The sequence below is a fragment of the Juglans microcarpa x Juglans regia genome, chromosome 7D (genome assembly GCF_004785595.1).
Source record: "Juglans microcarpa x Juglans regia isolate MS1-56 chromosome 7D, Jm3101_v1.0, whole genome shotgun sequence".
NCBI classification, from domain to species: Eukaryota; Viridiplantae; Streptophyta; class Magnoliopsida; order Fagales; family Juglandaceae; genus Juglans; species Juglans microcarpa x Juglans regia.
The window spans coordinates 11,427,218-11,450,570 of record NC_054606.1 but is presented as its reverse complement, the minus strand read 5'-3'; the positions used below and the strand labels follow the sequence as shown (position 1 = coordinate 11,450,570).

Below are 23,353 nucleotides of genomic sequence, written 5' to 3'. Positions count from 1 at the left end.
TGTAGGTGAGTATCTAGAGCTTCAATCCTCTGTTCTAACCCTCGGATCATTATTTCCACACGCCCAAATTTTTCCTTGTTCCACGTTTTGAGGACATGTTTAATGCGCTTCAGTTTAAAAGCCAGGTTCTCCAAACCTCTACCACGCCCCTCCTCCTCCCAGCTCCTTTTGACTAACAGAAAAAATTCTTGGTGCTCACCCACATTTGTTGGAAACGAAACGGGGATGACCCATACCTTTGGAAATTATGGACACAAGAGACTATCATTGGCGAGTGATCCGAAGTATTGTGCCCCAAATAAGTCAATGAAGTTAGTGGGAGCAATTCTAAGAACTCTGTGTTGATAAACCCTCTGTCTAGCTGAGCCCAACTCCTTGCTAATCCATCTTGTCTGTTGCACCAAGTTAGCCTTTTTCCTTGAGAATTAATTTCGAGTAGCCCACACCCATTGATCCGATTGTTAAATTCCTCCATTGCTATCATAGGGCGAGGAGCGCCCCAAACCCCCCCCCCCCCCCCCCCCCCCCCCATGAGGTGAGTTTGTCTGCACCTCCTCTTCTAAGTCCCTCCATAGCTATCTTCATAGCCTGTAATTACATTTGTCATATACAAATGTAATTAGAGACTCCGTGCTCCCTTTCAACATTTTAACCGTAATAAATTGAACACTCATGCTAACAACACTCACTTTTACACTTTTATCCCAGAACAGCCAAAGTTTCCCAGCCTTAATTTGGTTAGTCCCCCCAATTTTAGAGCTCAAGCTAATTAATAGGTTTGGGTCCATAGTGTTGCATTAACCGCGCACTTGCACCTTTATTATATTTCTAATATGCAACTTTGATTCTTTATTACTCGCAAGTGTATATTTAATATATGACTTTGTACCTTTTTTAATTTGTAGTGTATGACTTTATACTTTTACGTAGAAGAAGGGCAATCTTTTTCATTAGTCAATCTAACCAGATAACTTGATTCTCAATGCCCCTTTTCTATGGCAATGCGCAAATTTTCATTGCTAATTCTTGGGTTCTCATTGCAAGACAAACGTACTTGAGAATCTGGTATGTTCTGGAACTACCTGGTGCCGACAAATAGTGAAGGCCGTGGCTGGAAAGGTGACTTGAGACGAGTACTTTATTATGTCTTCATCAAGCTTAATTACAGATTAACGATTAGCGTATATGAAAAATTCAAGAAAAGAGATGGGCACACTGTCATACAATATTTATTAATCATTTAATATCATCATTATGTGGATAGTAATCAATACTACAAGACCCATTCAAGTGCATTTTTTGTTGTGAAAAATGATTCAAGTAATGTAAAACAAGAAATCAATCACATAACACAAAAATTTACGTGATTCGGCAACTTGCTCAAGTCCACGGAGATGCAGAAGATTTTATTATCATGAGGAATGATAAAATACACTTTGGAGCAAAATACACTATCCCATACCGCCCATTTTGTTCATTAATTATATATTTATATGGTTGTACGGCGGAAATCCTAATTTCACAATTATTGGATTATTCGCTTGAACAAAGTATCGTGCGAGCCTCAAGTGAACTCTCTATCTAATGTCCTCCAGAGCAACATGTCAAACGAGTGTCAAAAAAACCCTCTACCTGAGCAGCTGAGCTTCACTCGAGCGACCTGTAGTGCGAGCGCGGAGCGAACTTTCTGTCTGAAGTTTTTCGAGTCACAAACAGGGTCAAAAAAAATTTTCGGGAAAGACCCCCACTAGGCTTGTCCATGTTCGCTTTGCTTTGGGCCTATCGACCACAACCTAATTGAAAATCTACCAAAAAAATCATAACGAATCCATGTCGTTTCATCAAATCAGGTAGCCACAAAAATAAACTACGCTTCACAAACCAAACAATTCTCCCACTTGGAGACTGGTATTTCCAACATATCACCAATGCCTCCCAAAAAACGGATTGCCTCCAAAAAAACCGATATCCTCCACCTTTGCAACTCATAGCCCCTATCTTCAAGGTAGAAGACCAACTAAAGTTGTTCACAACTTCAACTTCTCAAGTGTAACACTATTTTTAAACATATCAGCAGGGTTTTTGCTTCCATAGATATTCTCAAGTACCAATTGACCATCATCAACTAAGGATCGAATAAGATGATACTTGTTCTGAATATGCTTGGTCATCGAATGAAATGTAGGATTCTTGGCAATAAATATGGCACTCTAATTGTCACTGTAGAGAGTGACATTCTCATTCTTCTTGCCCAACTCTTCCAAGAAATTCTGTAACCAAATCATTTCATTTGAACCTTCCAAAACAACAACATTCTCAACCTCTATTGTAGAAAATGCAACTGTGTTTTATAAGTTTGAGCCCCAAGATACAGTAGTACCACCCAGACTGTATACAATGCCCATGGTACTTTTTTGGTAGTCAATGTCACCAGTTAAGCCACCATCAATATAACCCTATAGTTAGGGGTTGTAACGAAGCCGACGAAACTGACCGTCACCGATCAGAACAAGCCGACGGAGTCCTAATTGGCCAAAACCGATGGAGAACTGGTCGGTTGATGGTAGAAGATGTTAGAAACCAACATTAACCGGTTCGATTCTAGTTTGAACCAACCAGCGAACTGACCGATATAATATATATTATTTTTTATTTTTATATAACATGATGCTGTTTAACTTAAGTGAGTTAAACAACGCCGTTTTTTAACCATGTTTTAGAAAAAAAAAATTAATATGAAATGATGTTGTTTGGTTTAATACACCAAACAAAATCTTTTGAATTAGGGTTTAATAACTCTAAGGCCCTCCCCTCCTTTTTCTTTATCTCAATTCTCTTTCTCTCTCCTTTCTCATGCATCGTGCCACAACCGCACTGTCGTATCCTCTCTCTCTCGCACGCAACTCAGCCTACCCCCTTAGCCAGCTAGAGGCATCCATTCTGATTGGCCAAAACAAAGCTCTCTCACTCATCCCCTTTGTTACCGCTTATTTGATAGAATCCTGTGATTTGTCTAATGTCTCTCATCTCTTGGATTCCATTCACCACACCTCCATTCCACCAGTGGTGGCCTATATTTGTTGTGAGGTTGTCGATTGAAGTCTCTTTGACTAAGAGGTAACAAGTTTAGCGTGCTGTTTTTTTTCCCCCATTATAAAGTCTAACAAAATGCTCGATTTTGACATAGTTTTCATGTTTGATAATTAATTTTCCTATTATTTGATGTTTAACTCATTTATTTGTGTATGTACAAGCTTTTTAAAACTTTTGGAGCAAATTCTTGGTATTGTCATGGACTCAAGAGTAATCCGAGAGCCATTTTCCACTATGAGTGTGCTACATGTCCAATTTAATATTTTTTTTGCATGAAAAAAATTATTTTCGTTAATTTATTATGTTCTAATTGTATTGTAAAATTATTTTGATATAAATTGTGTAAAGATGAGTGAACTAAAATCTAGATTAGAGTCTTAGACTTGTAATGTTTGTCATGTTGCAAACTAGTTGCTATGTAATTGTGTTATGCACATTTTTGTATTGTTTTTCTTTATTTTTTAAATTTTTGTATTTTGTAATAATTATGTATTTCACATCTTAGATGGATTCTTCAAAAACTTCAATTGATGTTGATTTAAACAAACCAACCATTAAGTTGGGAGATGATTTGAGAGGGAACAAAACATCAAGACCCTCTAGTACCCCCACCAATGGCACTTGTACGCTTTTATAATTTAATTATAGTATTTTCATCATCCCAATTCACAAATATTTAATGTTTTACTCTTATTAACGTTTCTATGTAGAGTTGGGCGCACAATCAAACGTTACAACTATTGAAGATTGAAAGCTGAAGTAGCAAACATGAAGATCACAAGTGACAAGAACGGTTGCCATTTTATTTATTGTATTTTTTTTTAATTGCATTGTTGCTTATAACACATTGTGTTTGTTTGTAATGTGTATTAAACATCTGGTGGGGCTGTTTTAATTTTCTTAATTATCTAATAATTAGAATAGTAATATATACTTACGCCATCACTATTTTACTATTGCTAATTTATTTATTTATTAAGCTAACATTACAAATGACATTAAAATTAAATTTAAATTTAAATATTTAAAATGGACTTTAACATCTTACTACATCAAATTTGGGTTTTAAAGCAACCCAAAAAAAGACCCAAAATGATCTAGAAATAGGGTAAAACAAACCCCAAAAAGGCCCAAACCGATCTCCAAATTGCTGAACCGGCCGAAAACTAGTCTAGTCGATTTTCCCCCACTCCATCGACTGGTTTTGGCGATATAAAAGTGTCAGTCACTCGGATTTTGGGCCAAAACTAAACCAACAAGTTTTGTTTCCACCCTTACCTAGAGTTTTAGATTTGCTCCAGTGAAACACAATACATGTTTCTGAGGGTGGTGACTCCAATCACCCCCAAGTTAAGTATCACCCCAAAACAGAATGATTGAAACCCCAAAATAGAATGGGGTTTTCCGGATTGAAATCCTAAACTTCCATGCACATTACACAATTTTTTTACACACAACAAACAAACAAATCTCCACAGCACACAATTCACAATCTCATCCTCAAACTCCTCAACTCAATCACATACTCCATAACTCAACAAAACTCAAAAAACAAAACAAAACAAAAATATTTGACTAGGGATCGATGGGATACATACCTTCGATCCTTCACTACGACGAAGCTAGCTTCAAGCAGTGACGGAGATGGCGATGGTCACAACATGCAAGTGTGAGTGAGAGAGAGAGAAAGAGTAGATCTAAGACTGAGAGAGTGAGACAAAGATGAGAGAGATCGAGGAACTTGAGAGTGAGAGTCTAAGGGAGGTTGGGAGGGATTCACAAGGGGATTGTTTTACATAATAAACAAAACGATGTCGTTTTGTAAACCCCAAAACGATGTTGTTTTGTTATATATAGGTTATATATATATATATAACTCTGCCCACCCCCCGCCCCATCTAGGGGCATCAGATGCTGGAGGAGTAGCGGGGTGTGGGGCCCCGTTGCCCAAACCTAGTACTGAGAGCCTCCAATAAATTGGGTTAGGGAAGGTCTCCATAAGTCTAGTGCTCTACCGCCCTTCAAAAAACTAACATTTTTCTATTTCCTCACAATACAACTCTCACACGTGTCTAGATCAACTGATTTCAACTCCGGTAGCTTACCCTTTGATAGTAATTCATTCATTCTTTTTTGACTCATATGGCCAAGCCCGCAGTGCCACAATTCTATGGTGATCTCTACTGCAGCAATAGCAATTATGTCACTCAATCTTGATGTCATGTACAAAGTACTAGTCTTCTTTCCACAAGCTAACACCATCGCTTCTCTTGTGACCTTTTAATTGTCATCCAAGAAAACCATTCAATGACTGCAATCGTCGAGTTGTCCTATAGAGATCAGATTTTTATTCAGCTCAAGAATGTGTATAACTTAATGCAAAGTCCACACATTCTTGTTTGGGAATACGATATCCATGTCTCCGACTCCTATTGCATCCAATGCCATTCCTTGAATCAAGTACACCTTCCCGAAGTCACCAGGAATGTAGTTCTGAATGACTTATCGGTGTGAAGAGGGGTGAAAAGAAGACCCAAAATCTAATACCCAACTGTAAATGTAACGCCCCGTCCCCGAGGGTCCGGAGAGTTAACTCATATAACCTGATAATCAACAAATTTATAGACTCCAAAATATAACGTCATCAGAATACTACAAAGTCTCTTAATAAAATCCGCCACTTCTCAAAAATCTTCTATGAGTAATCCACTATGCTTAAAAATCATCTCACCGATACTCTATAATTCTGATCCTTAGCTGGTCTGTTAAAAAATCATCTGAAAAATGAATGGAGATAAAGGGTGAGTTATCAACAACTCAGTAAGCAGAGGACATATACTAGTGTGTAAACATGAGCATTTTCACAGAGTTCAGAATGCAGAAACAAAACATTTCAGTATCAATATGCAAATCTCAAACAAATACGTTTTATCAGAAAATCAGAGCGATTTCTCAAATATTTCATATTCAGAAACCAACTTTTCATGTTCAAAGACTCCTTTGGCACAACATGACTGAACAACTTCGTCTTATCATATCATATCAGAACAGAGACCATGTTTAACCCCCGTGATAGGGTTGTGCATCCTGCGGAAAGCCAAGCAGAACATAAATCACCGTGTTACCAAAGCGATTGTACTTAGAACAGAAAACCACTATTATATCCCGTGGCGGGCCAGAGGTCACTATTATCTCCCGTGACAGGGCCAGAGGTCACTATTATATCCAGTGACAGGGCCACATATCAGAGCAAAACAGAATCAGAATCACCATATCAGAGTCAGAAAGTCATGCCAAAGGTTTTTCAGATGCCACATCATAACAGAGTACAAAACAGAACAGAATCAGATCACAAAACATACTTTATGCACAAAATTTCATATTCGCTCTCTTTTTCAAAGTTCAGAAACAGAATATCAGAAATAAGCTCATGTCTACACCAGTCATGACAGAAAATACTTTCTTCTTAAACAGAATCTTATGAGTAATGCAGAACAAATATCTGAGGTTGTTTTCAGATTTCTTTTCATAACCAAACATGCACATTTTCCAAGAAGGACCTTAGTTCATTTTATTTTAATGTAAAGTCTAGCATAGGAACCCCGCTTACCTAGACTTCTTAGCTTTTCAGAACTTTCCTCAAAAATACCAAACAAATATTAATCGTCACCTATAAAATAATCACGTAACTTCCATAAATTTCCAATCAACCACGTATTTCGATATTAAAACTTAAAAATGCTAAAAGAACCTATTTTAAGAAACCTCAAAACCTAAAATTCTCATAATACCTAAAATACCAACATTTTCTAAGACCAACAATATTCACTTAATCGAAAATTGTACTGGAGAAGAAAATTTATCGAAAAAAGTATTATGATACTTATAGAACTCAATAAAAATTAATATTCAAAATATCTAAAATACCAACAATATTTTATAAATAAAAAGAATACATTGATTACTAAACTTTTCCTAAAATAATTCATGAAAAACTCACCTCTTATGAAAAATAGATTTACTTACTTTAACTAACAATATTATCAAAATACAATATAATATTTATTAAAACTTAAAACAAAATCCTAATTAAATATAAACTCAACACACAAAAATTTCTTCTCAGCCGAAACTCAAACCGTGAACTTTCCTAATATATATTAGGTTAAAACTAGCAAGTGCCCAAGTTAAAACTATACTTATAAATACACACACACACACACACACACACACACACACACACACACACACACATATATATATATATATATAAGCACCCTATACGTAAAACAGACGATAAAGAAACAACAAAATAAATGAAAAACATGCAGCGGCGGCAGGACTCACCGAGATGGTGAAGTGCGACGGTGCTGCATGCGACGGGAGGTGGTGCACTCGGTGGCTATGCACTGGACGAGAAAGAGAGAGAGAGATGCACGGTGAGAGAGAGCTTACGGGAGAGTAAACCAACGTGAGAGACAGAAAACAGAGAGGGAGATACCGTGCAGCGAAGGCAGCAAGAGGCGACTTGGGGTGACGGAAAAACTTCACCGGCGGTTTCTGGAGCCGCAACGTGAAGAAGCTCACGGTGGTTAAAGTTGCAATGGCTCACGGTAGGAGGAGAACCGTCCTCTGTTTCGGGAGTGAAAAAATAGAGGCTGCGGGATGGCTATCGAAGGCTACGGGTTCACGGCTGGGTCACGGTGGCGGCGCATGCAGCGTTGAGGAGGAGCAAGCGGCGACTTGACTTCCTTGGGAGGCTGCGGGTAACTCAAGTTCACGCAGGCAGTAACTGGTTTGTGTGGATTCTAGGTGCCTTCCGACTTGGTGCAGAGAAGATAAAAGAAAAAAAATAAAAATAAAATAAAGGTAGAGAGCATCGATCTACACGGTGAAGTTTATTGAGAAACCAAAACGCACGGGAAAAAGGTGGTTACACGCATGGGGCAGCGGTTACATGCAGTTGCCGTGCTTGATGCGGGGAACTTCTTGTACGTGGCATGAGGAACGGATGAGTGAGAGTTGGGAGTAAATAAAAAAATATATATGTATATTGACTGCGAGCTCTATGCTAGACCCGGGTGTCACAGTAAACTAGATTGTGAATAGCAAGAAGCAATGCACCCTATACTTCTTAAGTCATCACGTTTGCACCGTTATTCTCCATCTTCTTGGGATTTTCACAATTCCTTTTAATATGACTAGTTTTACCAAAATTTCAGCAAGTCTCTTGCAACCCAAACCTTGGCTTGCACTTGCCCCTATTCTTGATTTTGATCGCATCTATTTGAGTCCCTATCATGTGCTCTACCCTGAGCATCAACATTCAATTCGGAATTGACCTCGAATTCTCTCTAGAATCCCTCCTGCGCACCTCCTCAACCATAATCAGATCTCGAATATAGTTGCATTTTAGTTTCATCTTCCCAGTAGAATTACTGACACCCATGAGATGGCCTCCCAACTATTTGTAATGATGCCAACATGATCAATGCCCAAATCTAATCATCAAACTCAATTTCGATTGACGACAATTAGTTGCGATAGTATTGTACTCATTCAAATGTTGAGCAAGTACCTACTACCATCTTCAGATTAAATAGTTTTTTCATCATATGCACATTATTATTCGTCTATGTGCGCTTTTCATATATGCTAGACAAAGCCGTCAAGATCTCTCTCTGTTGTGATATTCTCCTTGATAATACCATGTGCAACTGATTTGATAGGGTCAGCCAGATAACCCCTAAAACCTATCGATCTAACGGTTTCAATCAGCATCCTTCATGTTATCTGACTTATTTCCCAATAGTGGAAGATGTAGTCTATTCCAATAGAGTAGTCCTTATTTGTACCCTCTAGTACCTTTTGATGGAACCTTTACTTCTTCTCTTGTCATCGTTCTCCCTTAGACCCGAACATATGCTTTGATACCCATTGTTATAAAAATGATGACAGAAGAGTAAACAAAACAAGAAATCAATCACACAACACAAAGAATTACGTAGTTCGACAATGTCCTTCATCCACAAAGCTAAAGATGATTTTAGTATCTTGAGAATAACAAAATATACTTTGTCATATTGTTCCTTAATTATATATTTATAAAGTTATACGGTGGAAATCTTAATTCATAATTATTAGATTATTCGCTTGAGCAAACTCTCTGCCTAAATTTGCTTAATCAACCTATATCGCAAAATTCTGTCCGGCATTTCTCAAGTCACAAACCAATTAAATTATCAGGTCGGAGTCTCAAATGGAGTCACCACAAAAAATAAACCAACTCCACAAACCCACTTGACACGACTGACTTGATCCGAACAAAGCTGAACCAATTAAATTAGATACCGCCTACACCAGTAAGTCGCACCGACTCCAAAATGACGGAGTCAAAAGCTGAAAGCAGCTGCAACATTGAACGGTTAAAGGATCCTCAAATATTAAATCACATAAAACTCACAACCGTGTCAAAGTAAAACCAAAGTTAATACCTTCACCGGAGCCAAATCGTCGCAAAAATCGACTCCAAAAAGGTGAAGTCAGAGTTCAAAGCGGCGTTGAAGAGTTTAGACCGGTTCCTAATTATTCTTCTTCGTTGGTGTGGATTTTATTTCAGAACTCGTGACCTTGATGCTCCCCCATTCTTTCCTTTTTTAACTTCCTAGCTCCCGATGTTGATCCAGTTTTCAAGAAGAAAATAGGAGTAAATATGGCTGCATCCGAGGGAGAAGGAAGCAGTACATCTCGCTCTCTCCAAACACACCCGTCTGGCTCTAGCCACCGTGCTTGTCTTCATCTCCATCTCTATCTTTATGAGCACTTGATCCATCTCCTTTCCAACGTAAGTAAACATACAAGAAAATGATGAAAATAAAGATAAGCTTTCACCTCGATCGGAAGTAGTAGTAGCAGTACTACTACTACTGTGTAGCTGCCGTATGTCTGCAATAATTTGATGGAGAACTAATTTTCTTACTTTTTGATGCTCAAAGAAAAACCATTTTTAACGAGCGGGAAAAACCCTTTTACAAATACTAACTCATGAACGGCAGCACTTGATGTTTGCCGTAAAGAAAGCTTACTTTTAAATTATGTTCTTAATTATGAAAATTTTTACAAATCCCAGCCTGTATTGGTTTCCTAATTGGTGCATGGCTCAGAAGTCACCGAAAAACTGCTTTGTTCGAGCTCTGAGAAGCTTAAATCTGGTAGTTTTAGAATTGTAACAATTTATATGCTAATTGGAAACGATCAGGTAAACGTTTGTGTTGACTAATTGTATGTGTGTCCTTGCAGTGTTGATTCTCTTGGTTTCATGTCTCTCATATTAGCAGAACTCAAAGATACATTTCCAAAATCTGTATATACCGATTACAGTTGCAGATACCATGCTTCCTTGCCGTGTAAGAGTAACAACCAAAACTACCAAAGCACTAGGATTAATTGCTCATATATGGACTAACATCTGAAATTACTGCCAGGAAAAGATGATCTTGAGAAATGTTCTCGTGGCAACCTGAAAGAAATGGCAGCAGCTGAAACCAGTACTTCTCTGAATATTGTGATTCCAAGTACGATATATAATATTGATCTTAATTAATTATTGATTTGGAAAAGAGGAAGCTCTCTGTCTCTCTCTCTCTCTCCCCATTTATCTGAATATTTCTTTAATTCGATTTATTTGCAGGGAAAGACATCATTTATATCACCAGAAGGGATTCTTCAGCTCAACAACTTCATATTTGTGTTAGCAGTTATGCAGATTGTCTATAGTGTTCTCACCATGGCTTTAGGAAGGGCAAAGGTACGTACGTATGCCCACTTGCTTTATAAATCTTCTCATATTAAGACAAGATTAGATTTGTATGCAAAATATTAGACATTCTGATCATTTCTACAGGATTATTAGAAATCCATGTATTACATCTTCCTATATTTTTCCCTAAAAGTTTTAAAATAATAAACATCATGTGCCGGCCGGCCACCACACAATACGCCGGGAGTGATCCGATCACTCCGGCACGAATCATGAGTGGTCTTTGCCACACCCAACGACCAAACAGTTCCTAACCAAACTATGCCTCATCAGAATATGAATATTAAGCCTATATATAGTTGAGTTTTTTGTCATAGCATTAATGGATTATCCTGCTAATAACATATAATAAGGACAAAGCAAGGCTATAGATCAATTTTGTTTGCCTTCTACGGTACGCAACACATTCAATACTTACCAAACCTAAAAAAGTTAGAGGTTTAATTGAGAAATAATATTTACCGTCATAGAGTATACAAGTGCGGCACACTTTTTTTGAACAAAATAAACAAATATAAGATCTGTATGAAAAAATTAACTTCTTAGTGGTGAACCGTACAGAAATACTCGACACTTGCACAACTCATAATTGTATCTAGCATTATTCAGATTAATTAGAAGAACATATGTAGTCGTTCATTATTTATATGAGAGTTTTGAATACCATCGACTTATAATAACTGCATAATTCAGGGTTCGAACTCATAAGTACTGATCCCAATTGTGGAGTACTTCATTGCCCCCGAAGACTGGGGTGGAGTACCATTTGGCGTGAAGTCAATATTGAGAGGCATTAGGTTTATTTATTTTAAACACAACGAATACTAGCTAGCAACCTCTCCCAATTAATCTATCTAGCTCTTGATTGTTCTTTGATTTTTTCTCTTTAATTGCGACCGGATGTGGCCATGATGATGAATATTATTTGCATATGATCATTAGATGAGGCGCTGGGAAGCTTGGGAAAGAGAAACTGAGACAATCGAATATCAAGTGGCTAATGGTGAGATTAATCTCCTTGCAAACTTGTTTATTGAGCAAAAAAAACATCACTAGTTCTTTAATTCATAAAAAATAAATAAAAAAATAAAAAATTGTTAGCTGTTCTAAAAATATTTTAAAAATTAGTCTTCCCAAGAAATCGGGGTCTTCTTTAATTTATTAGCTTCTGCGTTAAGTCATTTTTCTGTGTCTGGTTGACCTTGACGGGAAATATAGCTTTCCGAGTCTCCAGCTTGTTATCCTTAGGCATGTTCTATCTGGTAAATATGAGAATTCTCGAATTTTTTTAAAATTTCTCATGATACGCATTTTAATTTTAAATTTTGAAAGTTTTCATCTAATCATAGTCAAACGTCACAAAAATCAATACGATTTTTATAAACTTCCAAATAAAAATTATATTCATACAACATTTTAACTTTATCTATTTATTTTGACAAATTTCAATACAATATTACTTATTTTAAAAAATATATTTTTATTCAATTTTTCCTCTCTCATTTTTCAAAACCCAGTAAATTAACATCTTCACTCAAACTATTTCACTTTGAGATATTTTAAACATTCAAACATGCCAAATTTACTAAAATTTAGACAGAATATCACAAGATCAGTACCATCATCTTCTTGTTCACTTTTTTTTTTTTTTTTTTTTAATTTCCTAAACGTATACCTAGCTAGGTGGGTGCTCTTTGTTTATCTTCCATTTGATCTTTAACCCCAAATTAAATAAGGTCTCTGCTTTTTGTTTTCTTCCATTTCCCAATATTAGAGGGGGTGGAAACCTGGAAACCAACCAGTACGATTAATTTGTTTTAAAAGCACAAAGCTTTAAATTATTAAAGCCTTTCGGTGAGCTGTAATTAAAGTTTGGCATTTTTATAATCGTATCTAGATGATCAGTGGCTAACGATATATCAACGACTAACCTCGACTTTTAGCTAAAGCTAGCAGAAGGTGGGGCATGCATCCCCATGATCCACTTGATTAGTCTTTTAAAGAATATGGGTTTAAATATGATTTTAATCCTTCCTTGAGTCATTATAATTAGAGTCCATCGAATAATTATAAAAGGCAAGATCTTCTTTTTTAAAAAAACGTACTGATAGTCTATTTTTGACCTTCCAATACTGTATTTTAGATGTGATTTATAAGTTTTTAATATGAGATTTGCTACTCATCATCTGATCACACACTATATACCGGCCCACACTTATTTTTTTCATGTTAAACTAATTGAGTTATTGATCTGCTCATCATTCATATATTACAAACTTGTTAAGGAAAGAAAAATTAAAAATAAAAATAAAAAATTATGTGTGGTGTGTAATGTAAGCGGCCTGATGATAAATAGAATTTTTCTTCTAATATTGACGAATGAAATGCTTTGGTTGTGTTAGGATTCTAGTCATGAGATATAAAATTAGAGATTTTATATAAGTTTATATCTTATAATTAGAATCCTAACAAGTTTCTTGTTTAGGAAATAGAATATTCTAAACATGATTTTATCGCCAATTATCTCTCCATCATGTTTGCCTTATTACTCCTACGAGTTGAAAAATATATATAAATTGATCAAAATGTAAAAAGCCTCTCTAAAAATAAAAAAAAATGAATCTCATCATAATTAAAAAGTGCAAAAAATTTACTTTTTAATAATAGAATTTATTTTTTATAAAAAATTATACAACACTTGTTTATTTGAGAGTTTTTCTATAATTTATGGTGTTCAATGCTTTAAAATTTGATTTTTTTTTTTTTGAATTTGTCTGACATCATGAGTACTGTCTATTTAGATCCTAATCGATTTAGATATACAAGACAAACGACGTTCGTGCGCCGACATATGAATTCTTTACAAGAACATCCCTTCATCTTTGGATCGTAAGTAGTAATTATTCCTTTTCTTTCTTTTTATCAAATATGCTATATATTAATTTAGAGCATAGATATAGCAGAGTTACTTTTTTTTTCTTAAATTTTTATAGTGTCCATCATATATATTAATTATTGATGTTCAGGCACTTAAAATGTATTAAAATATAAAATAAAAGAACATTAATATTTATTTTTCTAATTCTGATCATACCGTCGTTTGCTCAAATTTGAATTGGAACAGAAATGCTTCTTCCGACAATTCTTCAATTCAGTGGCCAAAGTTGACTACCTAACTCTACGCCATGGTTTTATCTCAGTTAGTTTCTCCATCTTTTTTCTAAATTTCAACTCCTGTTGTTCAGATATTTGAGAAGTTGACGTAATATTAGGTATAATTTTGAGGTATAAGTCTCGAATTAGTCTTTTTATGAAAAATATTAGGGTAATTGGAGCGTAAAGAAATGCTGCAGATATAAATTATAGATTACACAAAAGTAAACTGATCATAAAATAACGTGATTTTATGTGACTTGCTAGATCATTTACTTTATGATCATAAAAATAACTTAATTTACATTCTAATGTATCAGTATATCAAATCACGTTATTTTGTAGTTTTATTTTAAATAATCCCTTTACAGTAAAGTAGTGTTTCTCAAAACTTTATAAATAGTTTTCCAATTAAGAATATATAACTCAGTTCCACTGATTTTATAGGCCCATATGTCAACAAATAATTCCTTCGACTTCCAAAAGTACATACAACGTTCGCTGGACGAGGATTTCAAAGCTGTGGTTGGCATCAGGTTAATTGTTAATTTAATTATACTCCTATTCCATGAATATCTGATCATCTGTCTTTGCCCAATTTGGTTGATCCATGTTTTTGTTTATATCAAACGGTCTTCGGTCTATGATGCTAGCTAGACGTTTTGTAATTGGCAGTTATATATCACATAAAATTACTTAATAATCTCAATATTAAGCTGAGAAATTTAAGCCACAAAAAGATTTTACAAAAAAAAAAAATTACAAATTGACGTGACTTGATGTGTAAGTCAGATTGTAAAATATATTACTTCTATCTTAAAATAGATCTAACACATGAAACCAAGTACGTTAATTGTGAGTTTATTTTTGTTAAAATATCTTTGTAACTATAGAAGTTCTCTTAAGCATTGGTCACTCCTAATTCTTCCAGAATTTGTTAGAATTAAAATGAAAGAAAATGAACCGCTTATTAATGAATTACGATTTCAAGAAGAATGTGACAAAATTATGCTATGGTGATAAATACTACTTCATGAAATTCTCTGTGCTGACCCCATGTAACCAATAGGATGCTAAAAATATATTAGTATGGAAAATGCTACTCTTTCTGCTGGGACATCCGATCCCGCTGGATTTATTATTATTATTATTATTATTACGTAGTAATTAAGAAAGTGTTTAAAAAATATTTAAAAGTGTTAAAAAAATACATGTAAAAGAAATCAAAAAAATATATATATCCAAAATACACTGGCAGGATCCCTCAGTGCGGGAGCTCCCAACAGTAGCTGTCACTACAAGAAAACTGTTTATTTCTAATATTATATCAAAATGATGATGATCAATAATAAGATGATGAATAATGTATTTCTTCATTGTATGAGATCCAATTATAAGCTCATGATCATATTTTCACACTTTTGGACAGCCCTTCCATGTGGTTTATTGTCGTCGTCTTCATCCTTCTCGACGTGCATGGTGAGCAAAATGCCCTCTTTCTACTATATATATATGGAGAAAGAATGTTTTCGAATTTTTGTCCAAATTTAAAGGTCTCAAGTGAAAAAAGGATAAATACATGAAGAAATAAATCCTTCAACATTTATTATTAGTACCCTACGAATTTTTCAAACAGCACTAAATGTTCAATATGTTGTAAGATCATCAACTTCATGTATAATCAATTTATCCAGCATTATTAACTAATTAATGATATTTATGATCATCTTAATCAGGTTGGCATATGTATCTGTGGTTATCATTTCTCCCATTAATTGTACGTATTCAAAGTTAATTTAATATATATAATTACATGCAGATTAATTAGTAGTAATAGTCGACGATTTTGATATTTATTATATAATGTGCAGTTAGTGCTACTTCTTGGAACCAAACTGGAAGTAATTGTAGCAAGAATGGCTCTTCAACTCAAAGATCAGAACAGCGTAATCAAAGGAACACCTGTGGTGCAACTCAAGGACAGTCATTTCTGGTTCAATCGACCCAAATTCTTCTTGAACGTTCTGCATTTTACTTTGTTTACGGTAAAATATTATATATCTGGCCTAGTACTCATCAATTACTTCCAAAAACAGAAAAAGATTCATCTTTAGTACTATGGATAATTGCACGATCCATTAGAATTAATGACTGTTTAAGTACTAATTGATCTATATTTGATTTAATTTCTTAACTATTTCCAGAATGCATTTGAGCTTGCTTTCTTCGTTTGGGTCACGGTATGCTTAATTGGCAGCTTAATTCCATTTGATCATGATCATGCTTTAAACTCAATGCAGTCGAGTGATTGTGCATGTGTGCATTTATTTGTTAACCAGTTCGATCATTCATGTTTGTTTAATCACTTTCTAATTTTCAGTGGCAATATGGGATCAAGTCTTGCTACCATGAAAATATCGAAATCATCGTTGTTCGGGTAGCATTAGCGTACGCGGGTTCGCTCTTTCTTCTTTTTATTTCTTCTTCTGTCTAATTAATATGTGATCTTATTTTGTCATGATCACCACCACCCAAGATTCATTCCCAAAGACAATACCATGTATATTAATTCAAGATTTATTGATCAAGATGCATCAATCCGTATACATATTATTAATCAAGTTTAAGAAAATGTTTATGTTCTGCATTTTATATTGTCATCTCTAGTCACACCACACCGACTGATGTGGCACATGATTTTCTGTTACTTTTTATTGAAATGGTTAGCTTATGAAATTAGTACTTTAACTTTATTTCATATATTACTCTCTGATCACTTATTAGCAATTATATATATGCGAGCCTTCATGCTACTTGAAATTAATGTGTTCACTAAAAGCTAGTTGTTTTGAATAATCTCTTCAGGGTGACAGTTCAAGTGTTGTGCAGTTATATTACTCTTCCCCTCTACGCTCTTGTAACCCAGGTACATGGTGTGAAATGACCAAATAGATACTATATATACATATATATATACATATATATATATATATATATATATACATATATATCCATTTCAAGTGAAATATCATGGATGGCATGCATATTGCACATAGATTGCATCTTAAAGATAACATAATTATATATAAGTTGTCGTTGTACATGGTTATGCATAGATGGGATCACAATTCAAGAGCAGAGTCGGCCTAGAAGGCCAAACGGTGCATGCAATAAATCAATGGTATGTTGAAGCAAGGGAAAGGAGGAAAAAGAGGCAGGATGTTTCTGTACGATCAGGATCAAGCAGTAACAGAACCCTGGATTCGTTGGATTTGCCTTCTCATCATCATCACCGAGTGCTAACAATCTCTAACGAGGGCGAGATCGAAGCTCATGTTTCCAACGAATTAGCTGATGAAATTGTTGAAGAACAATATGATCAAGGAGTTCATGACCAAGATCATGATGAGGAAGGACTTGACCAAGCCATGGATTCAACGTCTGAAATTGTGCAGATCGAAATGTCAGAAGCTAGCATCTCTAACTCAAAAATATTAGAGAGTACTGGCATGATCTCATAGATATGAATTCTCTCATTGTATAGCTTTCTTTTTTTTTTTTTTTTTTTGAAATATACCTCCTGTTATCATTTCATTCATAGTTCAATTGGTTACAAAGTTTATCATGTATAACTTTCTGTATACACTCTGGTGGAACACATTCCATCCACACAATTTCATTATCAAAAATTAAACCCAACTTTGCTAAACTATGTGCAAGTTCATTCCCTTCTCTGCGTACAAACTGTAAGCTCCATCCTCTACAAGCTTCTATTGCAGACCTCAGATCCCCACCAGTTGCCCTTTCCATGAATCATCATCTGAATCAGCATTCATTGCATCCACCACCACCTTAGCATCCCCCTCAAAACAGGCATTACTAAATCCTAATTCTCTACAGAAATCCACAGCTCTCCATAAGGCATAGCACTCGGCTACAAAGGGGGAATTTACAAAAAAATTTTGTACACTCAAGGATGCTAAAACATCCCCTCTAAAATCCCTAATCACCGCACTAATTCCCCTTTTGAGCTTGAAGATCCATAGCAGCATCGAAGTTTACTTTCACAGAGTTCACATCAGGCACTTCCATTTTTACTTTTGCAATGCATGTTCTGATCCTCTTCCTTCATTTCCTCCCTTCTTGTGCACTTCATGGAAGTCACTCAGGTTGACTAGTTCTCTTTGAACAACACAATCTGGACTTGAGAAGTTGCTGTCAAAGACCACTGAGTTTCTCCTTCCCCAAATTGAGTGCATGATTGCCACCACTTTTTCAACATCATCTTTTGCTAACTCACTAATTAGCCTTAACCACAGTTCGACAAAGTCTTCTATGCATGAATTCCACTTTTGAACAGGACCCCTTTACTGTCCACACATCCAAGGAAGCTGGACAGTTCCATAGTACATGGCCTACTGATTCCTCCTGCTACAGGCATATTGGACACATAGCCTCTTTTAGCACCTTTCTGCTTTTCAGATTCTCCCTGGTGGGGAGGATGTTTTCAAGGCCCTCCATATCATATGCTTCCATTCTCCTAGGACATGTAAGGCCCACAGCTGCTTCCATTTTTCCTTCCAATCCCTTACAGTAGATGATTGATTCCCATTCATTTCTCTATTTTTCTGATTTTCTGCATGATAAGTGTTCCTTACAGAGAACTTTCCATCTCTAGATAGCCCCCAAAAGTGCTTTTCCTCTGCTCTAGTTTTACTAATAGGGATGGTACATATAGTATCTGCCTTTTCTGAACAAAAAACTTCCTAATCAAGTCAACTTTTCATTCTCTTTTTTCTTCATCTATCAGATCACTTACTCGAGCATCAACACTCAACACCTTTACAGGAGACTGAATTGAGAAAGTTGTAGCTAATAGCTATATAATAGCTATATAATTAAGCCATTGTAATTATACTAAGTACTTAGTATGTACCTAGTATAATGGAAAAATATATTTACAAATAATATACTAAATAATAATTAAAAGTATTATAATACTATTATTATTTATTTTTATACTTTTGTATTGTAATATTAGTATTATTATATACTAATTAGTAATATAATTATAAATATATTAATATAATTACCATTCGAACAGATATTTATCCAGTTAGAACGAGACGCCACGATCATTATAGACGTAGTTTGAATACAATTCCACAAAACACCCTCATTCGAATCAGCAACCGCCGAGAGCCTCCGAGTTCGCCCCATATCTCCGCCGCGAAAACTGCCACTCAACCGCCGTAGCAACCCCACATTTGAACTTCTAAGAGGTATGGGTCAACTCTCCACATCTATTGTTTAGTTTTGCACGAATGGGTTGTGTTTGGGGGGTATGGATTTCGAATCCTAAATCCACCCATTTTGGTTTATTCGGTAGAAATAACATCAAAATAATCGTAAATATGATTGGGCTTCACTCCTTAATCGTTTCTACCGATTAAAAACAAAGGATAACATCTAGATAGGAAGTTTTTCAGTTCGGGCTGAGTCGACTCAGCCATGGATGTTGGCTTCTTCCCATTCTAATTAACTCTAGTCCGTTCAAACGCTTAGTTGTCAAACAACATTATATCTGTTTGAAAAAAATAAATTCGTTCGAATGAACAAAGATTTCTGGTTCGAATGAACAAACAGTCCATTCGAATAGATTTGACTAGTTCGAACAGAATATGTTCCGTTCGAACGAATTATTCAATTCATTTCATACTATAATTCTTCAATAATTTAATTTAAATATTATGGTTAATTATATTCTTACTTTCCTCTATAGTTAAACAGTATATCAATGGCATCCAGTAGAAAAACGTGCGAAAGATCAGTCCAACCAAAGTAGTGGAGCAGTTCATGCTCAGGAGACAAGGCCTATACTTGTCGAGCATCCAGTCATTTTGTCTGACTTCTCGATCTTTCATGGGAGGATGGAGCATACATTCCATCCACCAAGCAGAGATGGAACCGATCTGTGAGCAGCGGGGGACTGCATATCCATAGATGGTCGTCAGTTCTACCATGCCATGGGAGAACTTAGCGCTGATGCTTTGTTCTACACCCTATCGGTCCGAGAAGTGAGTATTAATTTCTCTCCCATCATAATTGCTGAGTTCCTTGACATCACGTGTTGGCTGACGCATATCCTGCAGCGGCTACACGGGGACCAGCGACTGCACCATCTGATTCCGACACACCGGCCGCATTCTCCACGCTAGCCCCTAATGTAGATTCGGATGCTAGTTTAGATGGTAGTGAAGATGAGGATCTACCTGATGATGGTCTCACAGACGATCATGTGTGTTAGCTAGTGCGAGACCCATCGGCTCCTCCATATGATGGGAGCAAGGTGACCGATAGGCCAATTGTATAGCGTTTTTTTGAATGCTTAATTTGATTGGCTATAACATCGATCCGAAAAAATACAAGACTGATTTCGGGATCGATTGAACCAGATTTTTGCTGCAGATAGCATGAAGGATCCCATTGATCTGGTATCATATTTATTCCTCCGCATTCGATCGAGTCACGATTTTCTAGTGGAGGTAGTCTACCATTTACACTGCTGATATATCTAATCTCCTACTCCGATTGAGGGTTACAGTTGGCTACTGAGCGGAGGTCGCCACAGATGGAGCCCCTTAACAAGATCACATTCAGCAAGAGCAAAGGACACTTGCGGAAGACTGCACCAGAACTGCGTATGATCCCCACAGATCCAGCTTCTAGTATGCTACTGCTGTTGAGAGATAACCTCATGGCACTTTGGATCAGGTACGAACTATGTTTGTAGAGTTCGTTGAGCCCAATATGGAGAAGCTTAGGATCTGGAATGATTTATTAAAATGCTACAAGAGGATGTTGATCTACTAAGGACCCAATGATCATTTTATATTTTTACTTTTTTATGTGTATTAAACATTATATATTTGATATGTAATTAATGTATGGTTTTTATTTTCGTATTACTACTTTGTTTATTTTTTCATTTTACTTGCTATTCATAATAATATAAAAAAGATACTATCTTTAAATTTATATTAATATAAAGAAATCACTATAAAGTTTTGAAGTTAATTACATAAATTAATTTATGAAATTATAAATATTTAACTCACTGCAAATCATAATATATAATATATACACATTTTCATATTTTAAAAAATAACAAATTAATGGGAAAAATATTTATTACTTTAATGGAAAAATATATGCACAAATCTATACTAATAAAAAAATTAATTAAAAAAATTTCCGTTCGAACAAATAAATTTAAGTTCAAACGGTTATTAACTTCCTTAGAAAAATAAATTAATATCCCGCCAATATTAATAAATTATATACTGTTCGAACAGACATTAATTCCATGTTCGAATCTATTTTGTTCCGTTCAAACGGTTTCTTTTTTGAGACGATTGTTCGTCACAATATCTTGTTCAAATGGATAGTTTTCCGTTACTTTAGGGACAAAATTTAATTCGTTCCTAACAAATTCCGTCCCTAAAAGTCAAATTTCTTGTAGTGTGTATATATGATCACAGTTTATGTGAATATAGTATGATTTAATTTGTAAGAGGTAAGTGAAGATGATATATGTGTTTTTCGTACCAACTTATAAACGTAATCTTTTAAAAAAAATTAAACAAAGAAAAACCTGGCTAAAAAAAAAAAAAAATCCAACGACTCTCGTAAAACTTTCTCCCCAGTTAAATTCATGAAAATTAATGAAACTCTAGACGGAAACTTTTTACGTAGGTCATTTAGCAAAAAACCTGGGAGCTGGCTGGGATGATGGCCAAGACATTTTTTCCCCCCACGACCACATTCTCAGGAAAATAAATCATGCATGGGCGCATGCATTTAAGACGAACGGAAAGTCGTAGACAAGGGCCAAGAAAGTCAGAATACATCTCAGTTCAGCTTATGAATTGAAATGCTAATATTATATCAATCATTCGTCGATTGTGCATGAGATGTGGCGTTTAATGGTCGCTAGTTTTGCATGCATAGCACCTGTTCGATAATTCGTCACCATGGCATCCTTGACTGTAATAGATCAAACTAGAAAGTAATGGAAAACAACAAATCTGATGGAAAAATTCATATTTATTCAGTAGAAAGGATAATGCTCTCTTCTAGGGAAAGCTCCTCCATAGATGAAACAGAATAACAAATTGAATACCAGGTTCTGGATGCTTCCTTAGACGGTTGCTACGCTAATATAGTAGTTTATTGTAAAGATAGAATTGACCCTTACATTACTCAGTTACAGACTAAAGGAAATAAAAGAGCATACGAAATAAAAGAGTATAAGTAAATCATGGATCAAGCCCTGGGCCCATTCGAAGCCCACATAAGTCACGTTCATCCTTCACTGGCCTACCCCTTACTTAAGGCCCAGTCCTCACGGCCCACTCCAACCCATGTCTTACCTAAGGAGAAAACCTTCTAGAAGGACAAAACCCTAAGGCTGCCGACATCTCTATCTCAACACTTCGACAATGATGTTCTTCCCCTTTCCATCAGCGTGTAACAACCTCCTCCCCATCAAAACACCTTGCCCACAAGGTGTGTAATCGATGCAAATTGCATGTATGGTTCCAGGAAGCCTCATCTTGAGTCTGACCATTCCAGCGAACCAAAAGCTCGACCATTGGTAAGTTTTGAACCTTCTTCAATCACGGTTGATAACTTCTTTTGGTTCTGGTTTCAAGATCCCATCTTGTCAGATGGAAGGTGGAATGATACTAACTTGTTTCCTAACTTCTTTTCAATTCAGAGACATGGAAGGCATCTTGCAGTTGGGCCTATGGGGTAATTAAAAACGGTAAGCTACTTTCCCGATTTGTTGCCACCTAAAAAGGCCCATAAAAACGCGGTGAAAGCTTCAGGTTTTGATGACGGTGAAGTGATGATTGTCTGTATGGTTGGAGTTTAGGTAAGCCTAGTCGCCGATATAAAAATTGTTCCTTTCTATCTTTGTTTGCGTTTTCTTCATTCTCTTGGATCTGACCAAATTTGTTTCAATAGGCCCAAAGTTGGTCTCTTTCACGCAAGTAGTCTCAACCCCTTTAATCTCGTTTGCCTATTGTGTAGCTTGTTAGCTTAGGCGGTGCATAATAATATAGGGCCTGAAAGGTTTATTTTACTCAAGGCATGCTGGCTCGAGTTATAGCACCATTTTGCCAAGGCCACCCACTTAGACCACCCCTTAGATCAATCACAGACATAAGATATCAAGTAGTTCTCCACCCGTTGTTAACAGCTTCAGTTTCCAATCTATTGCGG

At 35.8% G+C, this 23,353-nt stretch overlaps 1 pseudogene; it reads left to right on the top strand.

Annotated features, from left to right (window-relative positions):
- Positions 1-8,034: 8,034 nt before the first annotated feature.
- On the top strand, positions 8,035-17,774 carry LOC121238130 (annotated as a pseudogene).
- Positions 17,775-23,353: the final 5,579 nt, after the last annotated feature.